Source organism: Protopterus annectens, chromosome 8.part0 (genome assembly GCF_019279795.1).
Source record: "Protopterus annectens isolate FY-2018-M chromosome 8.part0, PAN1.0, whole genome shotgun sequence".
In the NCBI taxonomy this organism is placed as follows: Eukaryota; Metazoa; Chordata; order Ceratodontiformes; family Protopteridae; genus Protopterus; species Protopterus annectens.
The window spans coordinates 1024042826-1024059317 of record NC_056741.1 but is presented as its reverse complement, the minus strand read 5'-3'; positions in this window follow the sequence as shown (position 1 = coordinate 1024059317).

Here is a 16492-nt window from a genome sequence, read left to right as displayed (position 1 = left end):
CATGTGGGCACCTACAGCATTTCGTTTAAACTGTTTGGTGTTCAGTTTTCAGAATGTAAAATGAGTTAAGCTGTTATTAGATTAGAATACTCAAGTGCCATTCCATGTGTCAGAAATTAATCTAGTGTGTGTATGCGTGTGTGTGTGTGTGTGTGTGTGTGTGTGTGTGTGTGTGTGTGTGTGTGTGTGTGTGTGTGTGTGAGTGAGTCTATGTGTGTGTAGTCCAAATCATTGCAATGGTGGTACAGAAGTTACCAGTGAAAACTCGTAACATTTGTTTTGTTTCTGTTGCATTTGTCAAGTGCATAGATCATTTTAGCAATAACCCATGCCTGGGTGTGGGTAATGCTGGATTTACCCATGGTTGGTGTGGTTTGGTCACAAGGATGAAGCCCGAGTGGCCAAACAAAGACAACCATGGGTAAATCCAGCATTACCCACACCCAGAAGTGGGTTATTGCTATTATACAATGACATTATTTAAGAAAGAAAATACTTACTTTTCTTAAATAATGGCATTGTATAATGCCTCCGTGCTGCCCTTCCGCAGCTGTCTGGTATTCTGCGGCAGTTCTGATGTACTGCGCATGCATACGCTTACGCAGTACATCAGAGCTGTGGGTGGAAGCAATGGAGAAAGCAAGATCTCCGTTGCTTTTTACAAAGTGTCTCACTATGTTAAAGGAGTTTAACATAGCGAGACAGCTTTAAAAAAAGCAATGGAGAAAGGAAGATCTCCATTACTTTTTTTAAAGCTGTCTAGCTATGTTAAACTCCTTTACCATAGCGAGACAGTTTCTAAAAAGCAACGGAGATCTTGCATTCTCCATTGCTGTAAAAAAAAAAAAAAGGATTTATGCTAATGAAAAAAGTCCGGGCCTTTTTCCATTAGTATAAGTCTGATTTACAACGTGCATGCTGACCAATCAGCGTGCACGTTTTGGAATATTAATGGGGCGTCGTTATAGAATCATCATTAAAACACAGAAGATGAGGCAATGGACTGGTTTCCCCATATTTGTTGAGGGTAATGTGAATGAGTTTAGTTTCATCATGCTGAACTGTCTGGTTTCAAACAAGAAATTACTGCCAGTTTATTGACAATGATTCCAAAGTTTACATTTGTCTCAGTAGTAGTAGTGCAGTCATGGAGTTAATGCATATAGATAAATATATTAAGAAATACAGTCACCAAGGTTCATCCTATAGCTTGTATAGGCAACTTGCTCACTAAGATTGTATCCTAAATTAATAAAATGTCATGTAGAACATTCTGTTTTATTCGAGATGATTTTTTTAAGTAGGATGTCTTAAACTCGATAACAATCTGAGGAAATAATGACCATATAAAACCAATAGGTCTTAAGTCATTCAAGTATCATGTGAATTTTGTTATAAACTGAAATACGATTTCTACCAGATGTGAATTTTGATTATTTTTATAACATTGTTTTATATTACTATCAAAAATCAAGCAATGTATCTGAAAAAAAAAAAAAGATATTTTCAGAGTTGGATGATTTTTTTTTTCAGGGATAAACAGGCAATGAATTATTTAATCAAGATGGAAAAGGATTTGATTTCTGATTATGCTGTTATATCTAACTTTGTACCTCATGCTTCATTGCCTCACAGACTTTACATAAATTAGCAAACAGTTTTAAATGAACTTATCATATTAGTTAATGACAGAAGATTTTTAATATAATAGGAACATTTTCTTTTTCAGAAACTCAGCAGGTTGCCTTGAATAAACAATAGTAGAATAAATAAGTCATAATCAAGAAGACAAATTTAAGCATCTCACTTATATTGGGTTTATGTAAAATAACATACAAGTTGGTGTGTTCTTCCTATGATTATTTCCATTCTGCACCAATCAACATGGTTTTCTGGAGGATGCAATCTTACTTAGATTAGTTGCAAGCTAACAGATTTCTGAAGGAATATGGTATTAGTCCCACTTACTTCTTATTGTGTGAATGTCAACATCTATGTTTGTGTTTACATCTATTATTTTGTGTGTGTGTGTGTGTGTGTGTGTGTTCTTAACACATTTTATCGTATACAAATGAAACTAATACATTAAGACATATTCTTCCAATCAAAACAAAAAATTCTAGTTTAATCAAACACACAAGAACCTTTAACTCCATCTAGTATTGCTGGGAAAGGTTAACTATTAGTAGACATTCCTCTGGATTCCTCTGTAGGAACAATGTATAGCTTCTTCTGTATGGTATTTCTTCAGTGTGATTGATTCTGTCTTCCAAGAGCCACTTGTCTGGACACCCATTCCTTTTCCACATGGAGAAAATGACTATTGAATAGGCTTCTCTCATCTCTCTCTCTTTATATTATATTTTTATGTTATATTCCTTAGCTCATTAAGCAATCCTGTAATTAATAATATAGCTCTGTTTTTAAAGAAACTAAATGAGACATAATAGAAATACTTCACTTAAAGAAACATTTCTCTATTTACAGTGGACCCTTCCTAACACTGCTATTAACCTTATTTACATTGCTATTTATATAATTTTGAATCACCGGTATTCTTCAGTTTGCTAAGAATTCCCTTAATATGGCACAATTGATATCCTAGATTCAAGCTATCAGTTTTGTGCATGGACTATGTGCCTGAGACAGGTCATCCAAACTGCAGTTCATTTAGTCTGGCTTGTACTGGATTTTAAATGCAAATGGCTGCAGAACTAAGGTCTACCTGAGGAGCTTTGTGTTTTCATCCTGTCATTGATGTAATTAGGCTAGGGAATCATGGTCCATTACTAGAGTAATTTTTCTCCTACTTAATAGTTAGGCATTATATTTTGATCACAGACTACCTAACATCTCCATTGCTTAGCTTTTGAATGAGGACAAAGATCAGCTGCTCATCTGCATTTAAAGCTTTTAAGAAAAATGTTCCAAAGACCACCTCTGATGCATCCATATGGACTACAAACAGTTTATTAAAATCATAGGTTGATAATACTGGCACTGAACATAATGTTTCCTTGAGAACTCTCAGAACATACTCTCCCCTTTAATTTGAGTGGCATCTTCACCATGGTCAAGTCTGTAGAGATACATTACTATTATAAAATGGGGCACAAAGTTACAAAAATTCCCTGTTAGCTCCTAAAATGGCATCACTTCCTTTTTGGTTTCTACTATAGGCCATTTCCTTACTGTTTCTACCTTTCCTTGCTTGATATTGGTCAGTATTGAGCTGGACTATTGATACTTGATGGATGCCGAAGCCATAGCTCACATAGCATGTCTTCAACTCTACAGTGCAAGATGTTTTATGAAACTAACAGCAGGACATCACATATCTCATTTATGCATTTTTCCTGCATGTTCACTGTAGTGAAGTCAATTTTCCAGACTGCTTAACTGTGAGTCCTTCTGTGTGGAATCTGCATGTCCTACCAGGCAGTCTTGATGGATGTTCCCATCTTCCTTCACAAATACATTCTATTATGTGAAATAGTAGCCCTTTAAATTGCCTGTACAAATGCAACCATTGTGTGTGTGTGTGTGTGTGTGTGTGTGTGTGTGTGTGTGTGTGTGTGTGTGTGTGTGTGTGTGTGTGTGTCTGTGTACGTGTGTGCACGTACGCGCATGAACGCACATGTATTTTTATACTCCATTAAGACATATTCATCCCAGGTGCTGTTGACCAAATTTTGTACATCAAAATTAATTTTATCAGTTAGATGGACTGTGTCAGCAGGGCCTGCATTTTCATGTTCTTTTCTTTTCTCCACTGCAATGTGACCATGGAGTGGGTAAAAAAAAAAAAAAAATATATATATATATATATATATAGGGTGCTCGAGGAGAAGTTAAACTGTCATGCAAAGTAAGGTATATAAAAAAATGTGAAGCTAGAGGTGATGGAGATGAAGATGAAGTGGCTGAGGTGGGTGAAAGGATGCATACCATGGGACAAATAAAGAAATAATGAGATCAGAGCAAAAGCCAAAGTAGCTCCACTTGCAGAAAACATAAAAGAGATCAGATTACTATGATTTGGATACATGTGTAGGAAAACAGAAGATGATTTTATGTAAGAGATTTTGCAGAGACACGAAGAATGTAAGAAGAAATGAGGACATCCAGAGACATCTATCTATCTATCTATCTATCTATCTATCTATCTATCTATCTATCTATCTATCTGTCTGTCTATCTATCTATATACATATCATTTGTTTTTCTTTTTTGTTTGTTCTTTTGCATTGGCTAATATCATCTGTTGCCAACAATCTATAGCCATTTAAAGTACTAAGGAGTCATGTAAATCAGTAATACCTGCACAGAAAAGTTTCAGCAGTAGAGAAATTGGATTGAAAAGATGAACAAGAAGTATGGGCTGAGAACTTGAGGTTATATAAGAACGGGTAAAGAAGAGGAGAATTTAGCAATTAGTGGAGTGGGTACAGTCATTGACTGATTGAAATAAAATGAAACAACCATCGACCACTGGACAGAAAGAACCGACAATAAGGCACAGACCAGGAACTTGAAGCAGCAATGATTTAATCCAATAAAAAGCACACCGACTGAACGCTTTCACCAGTACAACTGGCTTCTTCAGAGTCGTATACAATTACCCAGCATGGCTTCCTTTAAATATACTTACAAAAAATCAATTATCCAATCATTCAAATAATTCCCTAATTAACTTTGTTTGTAAAATCAATTACAACATTTTTTAAACCATTATTTAAAAATACTTGACTAAATCTCATGTAATTTCAGTCATTACTTAAAATATTTTAGTTTCATTTTAAAACCTTCATTCATACAATTTTGTCTTACAAAACCCCCCATAGACTAATACATTCTAGTCCATTAAATATTGGATAGTAAAACATCTAATAAACATCTAATAAGGCTATAATATCTTATGACAATAATAACTAAAGTAAAAGTAAATGTCTGTATAATATATTGTTCTATATATGTATAGTCATACTGAATTCAAACTGTTCTTATTATAAGTCTGTAAAATAAGTATGTCTCCATATTTATTTCAAATGCAACATACTATTAAAAACATGAAATGTCTCACTTATCCTACCAACTCAGTATAGCAAATATGGAAGCAGTGCACACTCCAACCAAGACCGGACTAGCTGATCAAGAGGAGAAGGATAACACCTGCAACTCACTACATAGAACACACAGCCCTCCAAAACACCAACCATCACAACCCACACATAGAAACAAAAAACATACACCCACCTTCACAGAGGCTGTCAATAAAATCTTACCCAAACAACAGAGACCCACGAGACAGAAATGCACTCCACCACCACAGCATAACACCAACCCCAGAACACATAGCTCACCACCACAGTGTTCCCCCTCAACCTAAGCCCTTAAGGCAAAACACTTTGCCCCATGTACTAATCATAGGAGACTCAGCTGTGAGGCACATTGATGTCCCACCCAATAGGTTGAACAGTCAGTTGTCTGTCAGGTGCCACGATCCGCCACATAATACATGCACTCAGGTCATTCCACAACTACAAATATTACTCAGTCATTGTCCATGTGGGTGTGAATGACCTGAGATATACCTCCCTGGACTACATGAAAAGAGATGTGATGGAACTCTCGGATTATGTGGCCCAGGCAGGTATGACCCTGGCCCTGAGCAGTATTCTACTGTCACCCAGAATTATACCAGAGTATGAGCAGAAAATGATTGACTTCAACAACTTGCTAAGTTTCTGGTGTCATTCTAAGGGGATCCAGTATCTGTCTGCCTGGGATGACATGATCGACAGACATTGATGCTTTGCCAGAGACGGCCTGCATCTTTCACCCCATGGGATTATAGTGCCTTTTTTAGGTAGTGTTCCAAAGACCAAAATTCCACCATAACAGTTACAAACAAATGCAGTCTGAGGGTCATGCTGCTCAATGCTAGAAATCTAAATCTCAAGATGCACTCACTTGAAGTGCTCCTCCAAATGGAGAATGTCGACATCTATGCTGTAACAGAGACCTGGTTTAAAGAGACAGAAAGCACCCCTGCACTCCCAGGCTACAACTCATTCCATACGTTTTGGCCCCAAAATACAGCTGGAAGTTCCAAAGGTGGTGGTTTCTCCATATTCTTAAAGGATACACACACCTCTAGACTAGTAGCCCAGCATAATGCATCCAACATACTTCAGGTACAACTAACTCTGGGTAAGACAGCGATTCAAGTCATAGCCTGCTACAGAACTCCAAACATGTCCCTAGACTCTCATTTAGGGTTCCTAAGCACCCTGCAGTCTATCAAGGTCCAATCCAATACTCTCATACTGGGAAAACTATTCAAGTACCAATGTAATGCTTTCTGAAAGTTATCAGTTCCAATGCTCTGGACCAGCTCATTCTGACCCCCACTAGAGGAAGCAACATCCTTGACCTGGTTATAACCAACATGGGAGACCATTGCTCCACACCTATAGTCAATTACTCCCTGGTTAAATCTGACCACAAACTTATCACCATGGAAATCTCCATCTCACCTACAAACTTCTCTAAAGCCAACTTTGGGCTGCTAAAAACAGAGGTGGCTAACTTCTTGGCACCCATGCCAATGGAAAATAGCTGCACGACTGCCGAATCATACACCAATGCACTGTGTGAGCACGTACACAAATGCATGGACCTTGCCATACCATACCAAATAGAACTAAGATGCTCTCTTCCAAAAAAAGGAAGCCAATCTGGTAATCCCCAGCCATCAATAAACTCTACAACAGGAGGAAGAAACTGTTTCAGAAAAAAATAAAGTCACAAGACTGGAAAACCTCCCTTATTAGTCTCAACAAAAAGCTGAGATCTCATATCAAATCCTCTAAAGTCAGCTATGAAGGGAGAATTGCGGTTGACACCAAAAACAACCACAAAGCCTTTTATAGCTATATCAAAAACCTCCAAGGCAATACCCAGATTTGCTTTGAGTTATTGCACAATGGCACCTCTTATACTGAGCTAACAGATCTACCAACATACTGGCCAACAGATTCAGTGCCAGCTTTACCCCTCCCAAGGGCCCTATCACAATACCAGAAGAATACCAGAAGAAAGCCTGGTACCCACCATTTCTGTGGCACAGGTAAAAGCTGCATTGTCCAAAGCCAAGAATATAGCATCCATAGGACCTGATAATATCCCTGGCTGTGTCCTACATGAGCTACACTATGAACTGGCCCCACATCTGTGTGGCCTGTTCAATCACAGCCTTACCTCAGGCTATGTCCCTAACAAATAGTGCACTGCTACAGTCATTCTGCTCCATAAAGGGGGAGCAAATACAGACCCTGGTAACTATTGCCCCATTAGCCTGACAAGTCTGGTATGCAAAACTATGGAGCACCTCATCATGGACCTGCTTAACAAAGATATAGGCAAGCTCCAAACTCTTGACCCCACACAGTTTGACTTTCTCAAGGGGAAATCCTGCCTGCTGAACCTGGTTGACTTCTTCCAGGCAGTCACCAAGGCTGTGGCTGAGGGTAAGGCAGTGCATACAGCCTACCTCGACCTGGCCAAGGCCTTTGATACCATTCCCCACTCAGGTATCATCGATAAACTCAGCAAACTAGGCATCAATCCTTACATCACTAGGTAAGTTGCAAATTGGTTCACAGACAGGACTCACAGAGTGAAAGTTGTGGATTTCAAGTCAGACTGTTGACCAGTCATTGGAGTCCAACAAAACAAGACTGGAATGCAGGAATACCAAAGAAACAAACAAACGTAAGCAGAAAACAATTTAATATATCACAGCAAAGCTTTCGGGTGAAACCCTTGCTTAAAGCTGAATGCTTTCTCTGATCGTATTGGTACTTTTAAATGTATGAGCTGTTCTTGTTGTATAGACATTGCTGCTACCCCTAATTATGCATTTATTCATCCTGTTACTTTAAAAGAGTATTACTTTAAATCAGTAGCATTTTGTAACAGTGTAAATGTGGTGTATTTGGCTACTTGTAATGCCTGTTCAGCATTCTATGTGGGCAAGACCACACGTAAACTTAAAGACAGAATAATTGAGCATAAGTCAGAGGTTAGAAGGGAGGTTGAGAATAATGCTCTTTTCAAGCATATTAAAACACATGGGAATACGCATTGCTTTAAATTTAGATGCCTAGATTTGGTTAAACCTCATAGTAGGGGTGGTGATATTAATAATGTTTTAGATATTAAGGAATATGAATGGATTTTAAGACTAGCAGCGGATTCTTCACCTGGATTAAATTCTACTGTTAGCCTAAAGCCTGTTTTAAGTAAAATTCAGCGTGTTAAGCTGTTTTAAGTATTTTAAATATTTTTGCATTTTGTATATATGTTATATTATATTGTGCTTGTCGGTCATGTGATTTTGGCTGCTATCATGTGACTGTTTTTTGCTCCTATTTAAAGCAAGCTGCTTTTGTTTTAATGATTGTTAGTATTGAAGAAGGGTTTCACTCGAAAGCTTTGCTGCAATATATTAAATTGTTTTCCGCCTATGTTTGTTTGTTTCTTCAGTCATTGGAGTCCCACAGGGCTCATTCCTGGGCCCTCTCCTGTTTGGCATCTACTTCTCAGACATCCAGGCCAACACAGAAGGACTCTGGCTGACTAAGTTCGCTGATGACTGCAAGCTAGGAGTCTTGATCAACTCCCCAAGTGATACAGATATCCTACAAAAGGGCCTCTCTGAGATCAATGACTGGTGTCGGAACCATGGCCTGAAGATTAATGCCAAAAAATGCGTTATCAACCCCTTTGGAAAAAACTCAGTTCCCATGAATTACCACATTGATGGGAGCCCACTGAACACTGAAGGGGCCATAAGAGATCTGGGCACATTGCCACTGTGGTCAGAAAGTCCTTCTACATGACACATCTTATAACCAAAGGTTTCACATCCAGGAAGAAAGAGGTCATCGTCTCCCTCTACTCATCCCTCATTAGACCAGTCATCGAATATAACACCCCATTTGGCATGTACCTGTCCAGACACCTACAACAACTGGAGAGGCCACAAAAGTACCTCACAAAAAAGATCCTACAGCCGAGTGCTCCTCCAGGCATCTTCTGCAGTTAACCCCTACTGCTCCTCTAGGTGTCAAATATGGATTGTTCATATTTGCATTAATAATTCCAAAACCATGTTACTTACAAGGTACCAGGATATTTTGTCTTGAGCCATATGTGATGGCAAACACAACTCTATTGATATTTGACCTCTTTCAATGAGAGTTTTCTAGAACTCTGAGGTGATAACTTAGTTTTTAAAGGCTTAAGCCACGCCCACTAGGGGTTAAAGGTGCACACTCAAAAGAGCTGCTCCAGAGTGAATGACATGTCCTACATTGACAGACTCAAGAAACTTCAGCTGTTCTCAGTCTCTTATCATCTACTTATAGGTGACCTCTGCTTGACTTACAAAGCCATGTCCAACCCAGCCCTACTTGAAATGTTACACCTAAAGAAATCCCAGTCCTCATGCCACACGCTCAAGAGATCACAACCTCATTACCACAATTAACAGAACATGCTGGAGGGACAGGCTCATTTCCCAAAGACTGCCCCATACTCTGGAATAAGCTTCCCATTCATGTCAAGCAGAGCACCTCCCTGGCCCTATTCAAAAGAAATCTTGACAAGTGGATGGGTAATAGAAAGTTCACCCTAGGGATCACTCCAATTGCCCTACTAGATAGGGGTACTGTGAACCAACATTAGGCGGCAAGGTGCCTGGGCAATTATTTTGGGCTAGGCTTGTAAAGACTCCAGAGCCATTAGCCTAGTACACACCTATAAACCAATGAAAACTCAGGAAGGTCCTGGAGTTCTCTTAGGAGATGACTCCAATTAGCAGGGAAATTTTTACTAAAAGACTTCTCAGCTAGTAGATGTAGAGTGTTGCTGTCCTGGTTTCTGGGAGAGTAGGAGATGATTTAATTGCAGTTTACTTCTTAGGGATGGGCAGAAAGAACTGTTTAATATTTTGAAAGTAAAGGTGGATAGAAGGAGTAGGGATTGGGCTATGACTGGAAGCCAGTTTGCCTTTTGCACGGTGAGACAGTGAGATTCTATTTGTGGAGAAAGGCAAGCCTACATATAGCATTAACTTTTGTTTGTATTTTTAGAAATATTATATATAGAGAGAAGGGTAATTGATAAGGCATATTCTAGCCATGGGATAAATACATTCTTTGCCAGAGACTTTTGACTTGTTTGGTGAAGTGGTTTCTGACTCAGCAAAGCTCCTCGTGGTCCTGCAGACTGGTGCTAGCAGCAGAGTGACGAAAAAGAGTGACTGTTACCTGATTTAAGTATTCTTTACTGCCTTTATATTAGTGACTGCATAGGATAGGAGGAAGCTTCTCTGTTCACCAGTGAGAGTGGGGAACTTTGAGCAGCCTATCTGTCCCTGGAGGAGTGGTCTCAGTCCAGTAACTAGTTGTTTATTGGCCGTTTTGGGCTAATTCCTAGCTCTTTCAAGTCCCCTGCTTTAAAACCCACTTTGGCGCGGTTTTGGCACTTGTTTCCAACTGAGCAAAGCTCCTCGTGGTCCTGCAGAGTGGTGCTAGCAGAAGAGTGATGAAAATGAGTGACTGCTCTCTGATTTAAGTATTCTTTATTGCCTTTATATTAGCGACTGCATATTCTCGCCGAAAAGTGAGTTTGTAACTGCTGTACTACTTCAATAAGCTTGTTATTGCATTTTTGCTTACCTGCACTTTAAAGTCATTTTTATTGTTTAATTTAACTGTTGAGGCTACCCACTCAAGTGTGCTAGCCTGTGCAAAGCATTTACTGTGTTTTCCTGCTATCTGTTACTGTCTTAAAAAAAAAAAGAAAAAAAAACAAAAAAAATATCCTTGTTTCCCACCTTTTCTGAGCTGGAATAGTCCTGAATTCAGGTTTTGCTGTATTCTGGGCTTTAGTACAAGTTCCTGTGTTGCCCATATCCTTACTTGGATAGGAGGAAGCTTCTCTGTTCACCAGTGAGAGTGGGAGCTTTGAGCAGCCTATCTGTAACTGGATGAGTGGTCTCAGCCCAGTAACTAGTTGTTTATAGGCCGTTTTGGGCTAATTCCTAGCTCTTTCAAGTCCCCTGCTTTAAAACCCACTTTGGCGTGGTTTTTGCGCTTGTTTCCGACTCAGCAAAGCTCCTTGTGGTCCTGCAGAGTGGTGCTAGCAGCAGAGTGATGAAAAAGAGTGACTGCTACCTGATTTAAGTATTCTTTACTGCCTTTATATTAGCGACTGCATATTCTCGCCGAAAAGTGAGTTTGTAACTGCTGTACTACTTCAATAAACTTGTTATTGCATTTTTGATTACCTGCACTTTTAAGTCGTTTTTATTGTTTAATTTAACTGTTCCGGCTACCCACTCAAGTGCACTAGCCTGTGCAAAGCATTTACTGTGTTTTCCTGCTATCTGTTACTGTCTTAAAAAAAAAGAAAAATATATATATACCCTTGTTTTCTGCCTTTTCTGAGCTAGAATAGTCCTTAATTCAGGTGTTGCTGTATTCTGGGCTTTAGTACAAGTTCCTGTGTTGCCCATATCCTTACTTGGATAGGAGGAAGCTTCTCTGTTCACCAGTGAGAGTGGGGAGCTTTGAGCAGCCTATCTGTCCCTGGAGGAGTGGTCTCAGCCCAGTAACTAGTTGTTTATTGGTCATTTTGGGCTAATTCCTAGCTCTTTCAAGTCCCCTGCTTTAAAACCCACTTTGGCACAGTTCTGCATTATTTTGTGTATAGAGCAGCATTGGGCAGCGCTACTTAAACAGGTTTAAACTATTCCAGGTTCCACAAAGTCTGCTGTTCACTTTTTCCCTTAGAACTGTTCTAAATCTCAAGTAAGCACTCTATTATCATCAAGGCCCTGCACTTGCTCTTATAAGTAATCTTATAAGTAAACACTAATAAACTAAAGCACTGCACCCTCTTATACTCCTTATAAGTACTTGGCTCCCTATTGGTCCTTTCTGAGCAGTCAAAAAAGCAGTTCCTTATACTATTCCGGCATGTCCAGAGGTCAGCTTCGGGTTTACTCTCCAGTCCAGCTGGTGAATCTAGTAATCTTGAGGCAGTGCTACAACTGCCTTATGTACACAGGCCACCCTCTCCTCCTCCCAACAAGCTCAAATATATGTGAGAGATGCAACTATATAACCAAACTGGAGGCTGTGCTCTCTCAACCTAGTACTGGCACAGTCAGTCAGGAGGAGAAGGTAACCACACACACCACAATTCCAATCTCACATAGACCTATCGCATAAGTAAACCAAACACATAAACACACAAAAACATACTCGGAGGCTCTAAATAAAAATTTGCCAAAGCAGCAAAGACCTCCAAAGCAAACATCCACGCAATAGCTAACCCACAACAATACCCATGTATCACATAGTTCACAAAGTCTGTGTGCCACACAGTCACAGCCCTTAAGGCTAAACAACACACCTAATACACTTGTAATAGGTGACTCTATTGTCAGACACACCGACGTCCCACTCACCAGACTGAACAAGGAGAAGGTCACTGTAAGCTGCCTGTCGGGTGCCAAGATCTGCCACATAACACAAGCACTCAGGTCACTCCAAAGCAAGTACAAGTATGACTCCGTCATTTTCCATGCTGGTGTGAATGACCTGAGACGTACCTCCCTGGACTACATGAAAAGAGATATAGAGGAGCTCTCTGATCATGTAGCCCAGGCCGGTATGACCCTGACCTTGAGTAGCATCTTGCCCTCACCAAAATGATGCCACAGTATAAAGACAAAATGATCAATTTTAACAATTGGCTAAAGTATTGGTGTCATTCAAAGGGGATCCAGCGTCTGTCAGCCTGGCATGACATGCTCGACAAGCCACGTTGCTTCACTAGGGACAGCTTGCACCTGTCGCCCCTGGGCTTTTGAATACTGGCTAAGGCTCATGCCACCCCCATAGTGCCTTTTTTAGGCAAGGCTCAAAAGACAAACCCACCTACATAAACAACACAAGGGAAAAATACTAAGGGTAATGCTGCTCAACACCAGAAGTCTAAACCTCAAGATGCATGCACTGGAAGCTCTCCTCAGTATCTGTGCAGTAACAGAAACCTGGTTCAAGGCTCCCGAGAGCACCCCAGCACTACCAGGTTATACCTCATACCATGCTTTTCGGCCCCAAAACTCGGACCGAACCACAAAAGGAGGGGGGTATCCATATTCATCAAAGATACTCACACTTCCAGGTTAGTGGCACTTCATGAACCATCAGGAGACCATCCATGTGCAACTAACAGTGGGCAAAACTGCTTTTCAGTTTGTAGCCTGCTACAGACCACCCTCCCAAACTCAGGAACCCCACACATCTTTCCTGAGAACACTGGAGAATATGAAGGTCTCTCCAAGCACCATAATATTGGGTGACTTCAACTACCCAAACATTGACTGGGAAAACTACTCAAGCCCCAACATCCTCACCCAACGGTTCCTAGAATTTATAAACTCAAATGCTATGGAACAACTGGTCACCACTCCCACAAGAGGGGAAAACATATTGGACCTGGTCATCACCAGCATGGGGACTGTATGTTCCACACCAGAGGTATACCCCTCATTGGTAAGATCAGACCATAAATTAATCTCACTGGGCATCCATATCCCATCCCCACCCCCAGGCAAGGAAACCAGGGTGAAGAATTTCTCAAAAGCAAACTTCACACTGCTCAAAACTGAGGTGGAATCCTTGAAAGCCCCCGGGCCAATGGTAAATACTGCCCAAACCGCAGAATCCTTTACAAACGCATTCTATGGACACCTACAGGAATGCAGGGATCGTGCTACCCCAAATAAAACCAAGACTCACTCTTCCAAAGGCAGGAGACCTGTCTGGTGGACACCGGCCATAAATAAGTTATACAACAGAAGGAGGAAGCTACTACATGATAGAGCAAAATCCCAAAAAGGGAAGGCATATCTGATCAATACTAGCAAGAAACTACGATCCCTCATAAAATCATCTAAGGCCAGCTTCGAAAGAAAAATTGCACAAGACGCTAAAGATAATCACAAGGCCTTCTTTAGTTATGTCAGGAATCTGGGTGGAAACACCCAGATATGCTCTGAGTTAGTGCAAAATGACAATAAATACACTGAACCCACAGACATTGCCAACATCCTGGCAGACAGGTTCAGTGCAAACTCCCCCCCCTTCCCCCCCAAAAGAGCAAATGTCTATCCCAACAGAATGTAGCCTCCCTGACATCACAGATGCACAGGTGAGAGCTGCCCTCTCCAAAGCAAAAAACACAGCATCAATGGGACCGGACGGTGTCCCGGGCTGCATCCTGCATGAGCTCCAAGAAGAACTGAACCCTCACATAAAGTCACTGTTTAATCTCAGTCTTACTACAGGATATGTACCCAAGGAATTGCGTACAGCAACAGTGGTCCTGCTCCACAAAGGTGGTGTCACAACGGACCCCGGAAACTATTGCCCTATAAGCCTGACTAGTCTGGTCTGCAAAGCTATAGAGTGCATCATCATGGAACTCATAAACAAAGACATTGGGAACCTCCAGACACTGGATCCTACCCAATTCGGCTTTGTTAAGGGCAGATCTTGCCTCTTGAACCTGGTCAACTTCTTTGAAACAGTTACCAAGGCCATAGATGAAGGGAAGGTAGTCCACACAGCCTACCTGGACCTTGCAAAAGCCTTCGACACAATACCCCACTCGGGCATCATAAATAAGCTCACCAGCCTAAATATCAACCCCTATGTCACAAGATGGGTTGCAAACTGGCTCAGGGATAGAACCCACATGGTCAGAATTGCAGGTGCCATGTCAGACTCTAAACCAGTTACAAATGGCATCCCACAAGGCTCAGTCCTGGGACCTCTCTTGCTCGGTATATATTTCTCTGAGGTACAGGCTAACATGGGAGGACTATGGCTGACCAAGTTCACAGATGACTGCAAACTGGGTGCCATAATCGACTCTCCAGCTGACACAAGCATCCTCCAAAGGGTCTCACAGAGATGGATAACTGATGCCAGAGCCATGACCTGAAGCTAAATGCCAAAAAGTGCATAGTCATCCCCTTTGGGAAAAACAATGTGCCCACAAATTACCACATAGGTGGTAATCCATTAGGTACGGAAGAAGTAATTAGGGATTTGGGGACCCAAGTAGATAGTAATCTCTCCTTTGACAATCATGTTGCCAAAGTGGTTAGAAAGACCTTTTATATAGCCCACCTTATCACGAAAGGGTTCACATCTAGATCAAGAGATGTCGTTGTGCCTCTCTACTCATCACTCATCAGGCCCATAATTGAATACAATGCCCCATTTGGGATGTACCTTACCCGACAACTGCAGCAACTGGAAAGACCCCAGAAGTACCTCACCAAGAGGATCAAGGGACTCAAACAGATGCCCTATGCAGTTTGGCTAAAGAAACTCCAGCTCTACTCAGTTGCTTACCACCTACTCAGAGGTGATCTATGCCTGACGTATGAAGCCATGTCCAAACCAGAATTAATGGACATGCTGCACCTCAGGAAATCCAAATCCTTTAGAGCTACATGCTTCAGGGACTTAAACCTCAGCACAGAAATCAATAGGACATGCTGGAGGGACAGATTCATATCCCAGAGGCTCCTGTCACTCTGGAACAAAATCCAAACCCATGTTAGGCAGAGCCCCTCACTGACTCTCTTCAAGGGAAATCTTTACGAGTGGATGGGAGATCGTAAGTTTACCCCTGGGATCTCTTCTGTGTCCCTGCTTGAAAGAGACACAGTAAACTAACCTTAAAAGGGATAACTTCTGTGACCTACTATACAGAGGCACAGTCAACTAATCTAAAAGGGTGGCAAAAGGCAAACACATTCTGGCTAGGCTTATAAATGCCCTAGGGCAGAAAGCCTAGTATCAACCTATGAATCTATGAACCTATATACAGTATGAGTATTTCAGTTGGATAGTAAGTTTTGCAACTACATTGTTAATGAGGTTTCTGAAGACTGCTTTACTAAGCATTTAATCAAGATACTTACACAGTTTAATCATGCTTATTAGCTGATTAATCAGGAAGGTATAGAAAATAGTCATAAAGCTCAAAATCTAAAGCTGAAGCACTGGAAAAGACATTAAGATTACGAGTGCTATTAGACCATACTTTTTCATATGTAAGGCCAGTTTCAATGGAAATCCCCAATCCTGGGTGTCAAAGCCGGTCTGAGAATGTTCTACACTTAAGTGTTAACTATTTAAAACTGTACTAATCTGAGAATAGGCTAAATGAAACAAATGTTAAAAGGTCAATAAATGTGTATGTGACTGTAAATCAGAAAAAAATATATTTAAGTGTGTGTGTGTGTGTGTGTGTGTGTGTGTGTGTGTGTGTGTGTGTGTGTGTTGTGACAGAGCACAGAGTCTAAGAATCTATGTACTAGACATATGCTTAT